Raw genomic sequence first — 8,610 nt, 5'->3', positions numbered from 1 at the left:
TTCCCTCAATTTGTGCATCCCCATAAACAGTAATCAAGTCCCAATGCATTTTAATAATTTTGTTATATATCAACATCCTCACAAAGTATATTCCTTTCTCTATGTGCTCTACATTGAATCTATCTTGATTCACTCCCATTAGGATCCCTCCAGACATCCCCCTAGGTTCATTCCAACACCAATGAAAATTTCTCCCCCCACACAGATTGTGTAGTTCATTTTTTGAAAATTTCTGCTTGATAGTTTCTGAAATCCCTATGAAATCTAGTTTTTGATCCACAATCATTTCTCTAACATATCTCTTCTTCTGATCTTGCCCCAAACCTCTCATATTCCAAAATGTCCCTCTCATTTTTAAAATTGATTTTATACCAAATTTTCTAATATTTTGTAACTCTCCTCCTTTAACTACTCCTTATTTTTCTTTTTTCTTCTAAGTACACCAATCCCAACTGATTGCTTCACATAGCTTCTTGCTGGTGAGCTATTCTTTTTCTTTCCTTTTTTCCTAAGAATATATTTCTCAGTTTCAAAAATTGATGTTCTTCTAAATCTGCATCTAAGTGCTCTAAATTTGAGCACAAATCATCCACATTAGCATCCTCAGTGTAAATATGCACCGGTGTGATGTCCTTCCCCCCCCATGTTACTATTACTTTCCCCCTCTTTTTCCCTGTCCTTCAAATTCTGAAAATATATTTCTCTTCTTGCTATTTCCATTTTTCTAATTATCTCTAAGTTTTTATTTATCATCTCAATGGAGCATCCCAAATCAAGCCCCACCAGAGAACTAATGTGTAATAGGGAAGAATTAGCACCGTTTAGCTCAGAATCCTTACCATGATTGTCTCTTTCTTCAGCCCTCATCTTTGCCATTTCCTCCACTTTTTGATTTTCTTTTCCCTGTTGCTTAGGCTTCTTTTTAGTTCAATTTCCTTGTCTTCATCATTTCTCTCTATCACCTCCATCCCGTGCAACTCTGCAATTCTCTCTCCCAAAGTCCCCACTGATTCTTGACTAGCATTTGTATTCGGTAGGTTCATTGTATTTTCCAGATCTAGTCCGCTCCTTATTATCCAGGCTTTCTTTTTCAAAGTCTTCAACCTCCAGATTGACCAGCTCCATTTCATATTGCTCTCTGTTTGCAACTTCCTGCTCCAATTTTAGTATATCTTCCTTTTGTTTTTCAGTCATACTCTCCAAACTTTTCCGTGTGTTCTCCAAGTCTTGTATTCTCTTGTCGGCTTTGTTCCATAAAGCATTTTGTCTAGTTTTTTCCTCCTCCAAGTTCTGAATTTTTCTGAACATAATATCTATTTCCTTTTGCATTTTTCCTCTTTCTGCAGCCATCCCTTTATCCAAGTGCCCAATGATTTCCTTTATTGAATTTCTCATCATTTCATTCTTCTTATCAATCTCTTCAATTTGTTTCAGGGATAAGCATCCCAGGGACATCCCTTTTGTATTAGCTCCAGTCAGCTTTGCTCTTTTCCTATTTTCCACCTCATCTTCTCCATCTTCCATTTCAGAAATAGTATCAAATTTTCTTTTTTCCTCTTTATACCAACCCATCTCAGTCCCCCTATCCAGCTCTGTCCCAATCTTGAAAATTAACAAATCTAGAGAAGTAATTTCTACCTGGGAAGGGATCTTCCCCACATTTCACATTCACTTTTTCTTCATTAATAGTATCCATATCTATTTCTAGCACAGGCCCTACAGCAGCAGCCACCTCACACATTCCAAAGAAATGTCTGAAGCAATTTGGTACTTTCTCAAATTTCACCCATGCAGTGTGCATCTTCCCAATTGTCAGATGATCAAGAGACCAAGGCTGCACTTTTATAATGACACCAGTCCCCAGCAGGTTGAAGTCATTGAACTTTGCCAATTCCACCAACTTTGCTTTATTGGGGAATCTCATCATATAGAATTTTTTTTCATATTCCTTTACTCTCCACTGCCATCCCCAATCAAACATTTCATTGAGGGATTTTATCAATTCAGTCTCATTGATATGTCCATCCCTTATGATCACCACTCCTAAAGGATTTATGTGCTCTGCAATTAGGACATCCTTGTAGCTCTGCACCAGAAACACTCCTAAACCCTTTGCTGCATATCCAACATACTTGGTGTTGGGTTTCGTAGTAATTTCAAAAAATTTCCTACGCACACGCAAGATCATGGTGATGCATAGCAACGAGAGGGGGAGAGTGTGATCTACGTACCCTTGTAGATCGACAATGGAAGCGTTAACTTGGTTGATGTAGTCATACGTCTCCACGGCCCGACCGATCAAGCACCGAAACTACGGCACCTCCGAGTTCTAGCACACGTTCAGCTCGATGACGATCCCCGGACTCCGATCCAGTAAAGTGTCGGGGAAGAGTTTCCTTAGCACGACGGCGTGGTGACGATCTTGATGTACTACTGTCGCAGGGCTTCGCCTAAGCACCGGTACAATATGACCGAGGTGGAATATGGTGGAGGGGGGCACCGCACACGGCTAAGGAACGATCACGAAGATCAACTTGTGTCTATGGGGTGCCCCTTGCCTCAGTATATAAAGGATGGAGGAGGAGGAGGCCGGCCAAGGCAATTGGTGCGGCCAAGATGTGGAGTCCTACTAGGACTCCAAGTCCTAGTAGGAGTCCACCAAGAGGGGAGGAAGGGAGAAGGAAGTGGAGGAGAAGGAGAGGTGGCCGGCCCCCTTTTCCCTAGTCCAATTCGGACCAGAGGGGAGGGGGGCGCAGCAGCCCCTTGGCCCTTTCTCCTCTTTCCACTAAAGCCCATCATGGCCCATTGCTTCTCCCGTAACTACCCGGTACTCCGAAAAATACCCGAATCACTCGGAACCTTTCCGATGTCCGAATATAGTCGTCCAATATATCGATCTTCACGTCTCGACCATTTCGAGACTCCTCGTCATGTCCGTGGTCACATCCGGGACTCCGAACAACCTTCGGTACATCAAAATGCATAAACTCATAATGTAACTGTCATCGTAACCTTAAGCGTGCGGACCCTACGGGTTCGAGAACAATGTAGACATGACCGAGACACGTCTCTGGTCAATAACCAATAGCGGGACCTGGATGCCCATATTGGCTCCTACATATTCTACGAAGATCTTTATCGGTCAGACCGCATAACAACATACGTTGTTCCCTTTGTCATCGGTATGTTACTTGCCTGAGATTCGATCGTCGGTATCCCATACCTAGTTCAATCTCGTTACCGGCAAGTCTCTTTACTCATTCTGTAATGCATCATCCCGCAACTAACTCATTAGTTGCAATGCTTGCAAGGCTTAAGTGATGTGCATTACCGAGAGGTCCCAGAGATACCTCTCCGACAATCAGAGTGACAAATCCTAATCTTGAAATACGCCAACCCAACATGTACCTTTGGAGACACCTGTAGAGCTCCTTTATAATCACCTAGTTACGTTGTGACGTTTGGTAGCACACAAAGTGTTCCTCCGGCAAACGGGAGTTGCATAATCTCATAGTCATAGGAACATGTATAAGTCGTGAAGAAAGCAATAGCAACATACTAAATGATCGGGTGCTAAGCTAATGGAATGGGTCATGTCAATCAGATCATTCATCTAATTATGTGATCCCGTTAATCAAATAACAACTCTTTGTCCATGGTTAGGAAACATAACCATCTTTGATTAACGAGCTAGTCAAGTAGAGGCATACTAGTGACACTCTGTTTGTCTATGTATTCACACATGTATTATGTTTCTGGTTAATACAATTCTAGCATGAATAATAAACATTTATCATGAAATAAGGAAATAAATAATAACTTTATTATTGCCTCTAGGGCATATTTCCTTCAGTCTCCCTCTTGCACTAGAGTCAATAATCTAGTTCACATCACCATGTGATTTAACAACAATAGTTCACATCTTTATGTGATTGGTTCACATCTCCATGTGACTAACACCCAAAGGGTTTACTAGATTCAATAATCTAGTTCACATCGCTATGTGATTAAGACCCAAAAAGTGATCATGTTTTGCTTGTGAGAGAAGTTTAGTCAACGGGTCTGCCACATTCAGATCCGCATGTATTTTGCAAATTTCTATGTCAATACTGCTCTGCATGGAGCTACTCTAGCTAATTGCTCCCACTTTCAATATGTATCCAGATTGAGACTTAGAGTCATCTGGATTAGTGTCAAAACTTGCATCGACGTAACCCTTTACGACGAACCTTTTGTCACCTCCGTAATCGAGAAACATGTCCTTATTCCAGTAAGGATAATTTTGACCGCTGTCCATTGATCTACTCCTAGATCACTATTGTACTCCCTTGCCAAATTCAGTGGTAGGGAATACAATAGATCTGGTACACAGCATGGCATACTTTATAGAACCTATGGCCAAGGCATAGGGAATGACTTTCATTCTCTTTCTATCTTCTGCCGTGGTCGGGTTTTGAGTCTTACTCAACTTCACACCTTGTAACACAGGAAAGAACTCTTTATTTGACTGCTCCATTTTGAACTACTTCAAAATCTTGTCAAGGTATGTATTTATTGAAAAAACTTATCAAGCGTCTTGATCTATCTCTATAGATCTTGATGCTCAATACGTAAGCAACTTCACCGAGGTCTTTCTTTGAAAAACTCCTTTCAAACACTCCTTTATGCTTTGCAGAATAATTCTACATTATTTACGATCAACAATATGTCATTCACATATACTTATCAGAAATGTTGTACTACTCCCACTCACTTTCTTGTAAATACAGGCTTCACCGCAAGTCCGTATAAAACTATGCTTTGATCAACTTATCAAAGCGTATATTCCAACTCCGAGATGCTTGCACCAGTCCATAGATGGATCGCTGGAGCTTGCATATTTTGTTAACACCTTTAGGATTGACAAAACCTTCTGGTTGCATCATATACAACTCTTCTTTAAATCCATTAAGGAATGTAGTTTTGTTTATCCATTTGCCACATTTCATAAAAATGCGGCAATTGCTAACATGATTCGGACAGACTTAAGCATAGATACGAGTGAGAAACTCTCATCGTAGTCAACACCTTGAACTTTGTCAAAAACCTTTTTCGACAAGTCTAGCTTTGTAGATAGTAGCACTACTATCAACGTCCGTCTTCCTCTTGAAGATCCATTTATTTTCTATGGCTTGCCGGTCATCGGGAAAGTCAACCAAAGTCCACACTTTGTTCTCATACATGGATCCTATCTCAGATTTCATGGCCTCAAACCATTTCGCGGAATCTGGGCTCATCATCGCTTCCTCATAGTTCGTAGGTTCGTCATGGTCAAGTAACATGACCTCCAGAATAGGATTACCGTACCACTCTTGTGCGGATCTCACTCTGGTTTACCTACGAGATTCGGTATTAACTTGATCTGAAGTTACATGATCATCATCATTAGTCTTCCTCACTAATTGGTGTAGTGGTCACAGGAACAAATTTCTTGTGATGAACTACTTTTCAATAAGGGAGAAGGTACAATTACCTTATCAAGTTCTACTTTCCTCCCACTCACTTCTTTCAAGAGAAACTCCTTCTCTAGAAAGGATCCATTCTTAGCAACGAATGTCTTGCCTTTGGATCTGTGATTGCAGGTGTACCCAATAGTCTCCTTTGGGTATCCTATGAAGACATATTTCTCTGATTTGGGTTTGAGCTTATCAGGATGACACTTTTTCATATAAGCATCACAATCCCAAACTTTAAGAAACGACAACTTTGGTTTCTTGCTAAACCACAGTTCAGATTGTGTCGTCTCAACGGACTTAGATGGTGCCCTTTTAAACGTGAATGCAGCTGTCTTTAATGCATAACCCCAAAAACGATAGTGGTAGATTGGTAAGAGACATCATAGATTGTACTATATCCAATAAAGTACGGTTATGACGTTCGGACGCACCATTATGCTGTGGTGTTCCAGGTGGCATGAGTTTGTGAAACTATTCCACATTGTTTTAATTGAAGACCAAACTCGTAACTCAAATATTTTTCTCCGCGATCAGATCGTAGAAACTTTATTTTCTTGTCACGATGATTTTCCATTTCACTCTGAAATTCTTTGAACTTTTCAAATGTTTCAGACTTATGTTTCATCAAGTAGATATACCCATATCTGCTCAAATCATCTGTGAAGGTGAGAAAATAATGATACCTGCTGCAAGCCTTAATATTCATCGGACCACATACATCAGTATGTATGATTTCCAACAAATCTGTTGCTTGCTTCATTGTTCCGGAGAACGGCGTTTTAGTCATCTTGCCCACAAGGCATGGTTCGCAAGCATCAAGTGATTCATAATCAAGTGATTCCAAAAGCCCATCAGCATGGAGTTTCTTCATGCGCTTTACACCAATATGACCTAAACGGCAGTGCCACAAATAAGTTGCACTATCATTATTAACTTTGCATCTTTTGGTTTCAATATTATGAATATGTGTATCACTACGATCGAGATCCAACGAACTTGTTTCATTGGGTGTATGACCATCGAAGGTTTTATTCATGTAAACAGAACAACAATTATTCTCTGACTTTCATGAATAACCGTATTGCAATAAACATGATCAAATCATATTCATGCTCAACGCAAAAACAAAATAACACTTATTTAGGTTCAACACTAATTCCAAAAGTATAGGGGAGTGTGCGATGATGATCATATCAATATTTGAACTACTTCCAGCACACATCGTCACTTCACCCTTGACTAGTCTCTGTTTATTCTGCAACTCCTGTTTCGAGTTACTACTCTTAGCAACTGAGCTAGTATCAAATACTGAGGGGTTGCTATAAACACTAGTAAAGTACACATCAATAACATGTATATCAAATATACTTATGTTCACTTTGCCATCCTTCTTATCCGCCAATCACTTGGGGTAGTTCCGCTTCCAGTGATCAGTCCCTTTGCAGTAGAAGCACTTAGTCTCAGGCTTAGGACCAGACTTGGGCTTCTTCACTTGAGCAGCAACTTGCTTGTTGTTCTTCTTGAAGTTCCCCTTCTTCCCTCTGCCCTTTTCTTGAAACTAGTGGTCTTGTCAACCATCAACACTTGATGTTTTTCTTGATTTCTACCTTCGTTGATTTCAGCATCACGAAGAGCTTGGGAGTTGTTTCCATTATCCCTTGCATATTATAGTTCATCACGAAGTTCTACTAACTTGGTGATGGTGACTAGAGAATTCTGTCAATCACTATCTTATCTAGAAGATTAAATCCCACTTGATTGAAGCGATTGTAGTACCCAGACAATCTGAGCACATGCTCACTAGTTGAGCGATTCTCCTCCATCTTTTAGCTATAGAACTTGTTGGAGACTTCATATCTCTCAACTCGGGTATTTTCTTGAAATATTAACTTCAACTCCTGGAACATCTCATATGGTCCATGACGTTCAAAACATCTTTGAAGTCCCGATTCTAAGCCATTAAGCATGGTGCACTAAACTATCAAGTAGTCATCATATTGAGCTAGCCAAACATTCATAACGTCTGCATCTGCTCCTGCAATAGGTCTGTCACCTAGCGGTGCATCAAGGACATAATTCTTCTGTGCAGCAATGAGGATAAACCTCAGATCACGGATCCAATCCGCATCATTGCTACTAACATCTTTCAACACAATTTTCTCTAGGAACATATCAAAATAAACATAGGGAAGCAACAACGCGAGCTATTGATCTACAACATAATTTGCAAAATACTACCAGGACTAAGTTCATGATAAATTTAGGTTTAGTTAATCATATTACTTAAAGAACTCCCACTTAGATAGACATCGCTCTAATCCTCTAAGTGATTACATGATCCAAATCAACTAAACCATGTCCGATCATCACGTGAGATGGAGTAGTTGTTGAGTTTCGTAGTAATTTCAAAAATTTTCCTACGCACACGCAAGATCATGTGATGCATAGCAACGAGGGGGAGAGTGCTGTCTACGTACCCAACGCAGACCGACTGCGGAAGCGATGACACAACGTAGAGGAAGTAGTCGTACGTCTTCACGATCCAACCGATCAAGTACCGAAACTACGGCACCTCCGAGTTCGAGCACACGTTCAGCTCGATGACGATCCCCGGACTCCGATCCAGCAAAGTGTCAGGGAAGAGTTCCGTCAGCACGACGGCATGGTGACGATCTTGATGAACTACAGCAGCAGGGCTTCGCCTAAACTCCGCTACAGTATTATTGAGGTATATGGTGGCAGGGGGCACCGCACACGGCTAAGGAATAGATCACGTGGATCAACTTGTGTCTAGAGGTGTCCCCTGCCTCCGTATATAAAGGAGTAGAGGGGGGGAGGCTGGCCGGCCAAGGAGGAGGCGCCAGGAGAGTCCTACTCCCTCTGGGAGTAGGATTCCCCCCCCCCCCAATCCTAGTTGGAATAGGATTCGCGGAGGGGGAAAAGAGGAGGAGGGGGCCGGCCACCTCTCCTAGTCCTAATAGGACTAGGGGAGGGGGGAGGCGCGCAGCCCATCTAGGGCAGCCCCTTCTCTTTTCCACTAAGGCCCACTATGGCCCATATAGCTCCCGGGGGGTTCCGGTAACCCTCCCGGTACTCCGGTAAAATCCCGATTTCA

Source organism: Triticum urartu, chromosome 3, assembly GCF_003073215.2.
Source record: "Triticum urartu cultivar G1812 chromosome 3, Tu2.1, whole genome shotgun sequence".
NCBI lineage: Eukaryota > Viridiplantae > Streptophyta > Magnoliopsida > Poales > Poaceae > Triticum > Triticum urartu.
Note: the sequence above shows the minus strand (reverse complement) of the source record.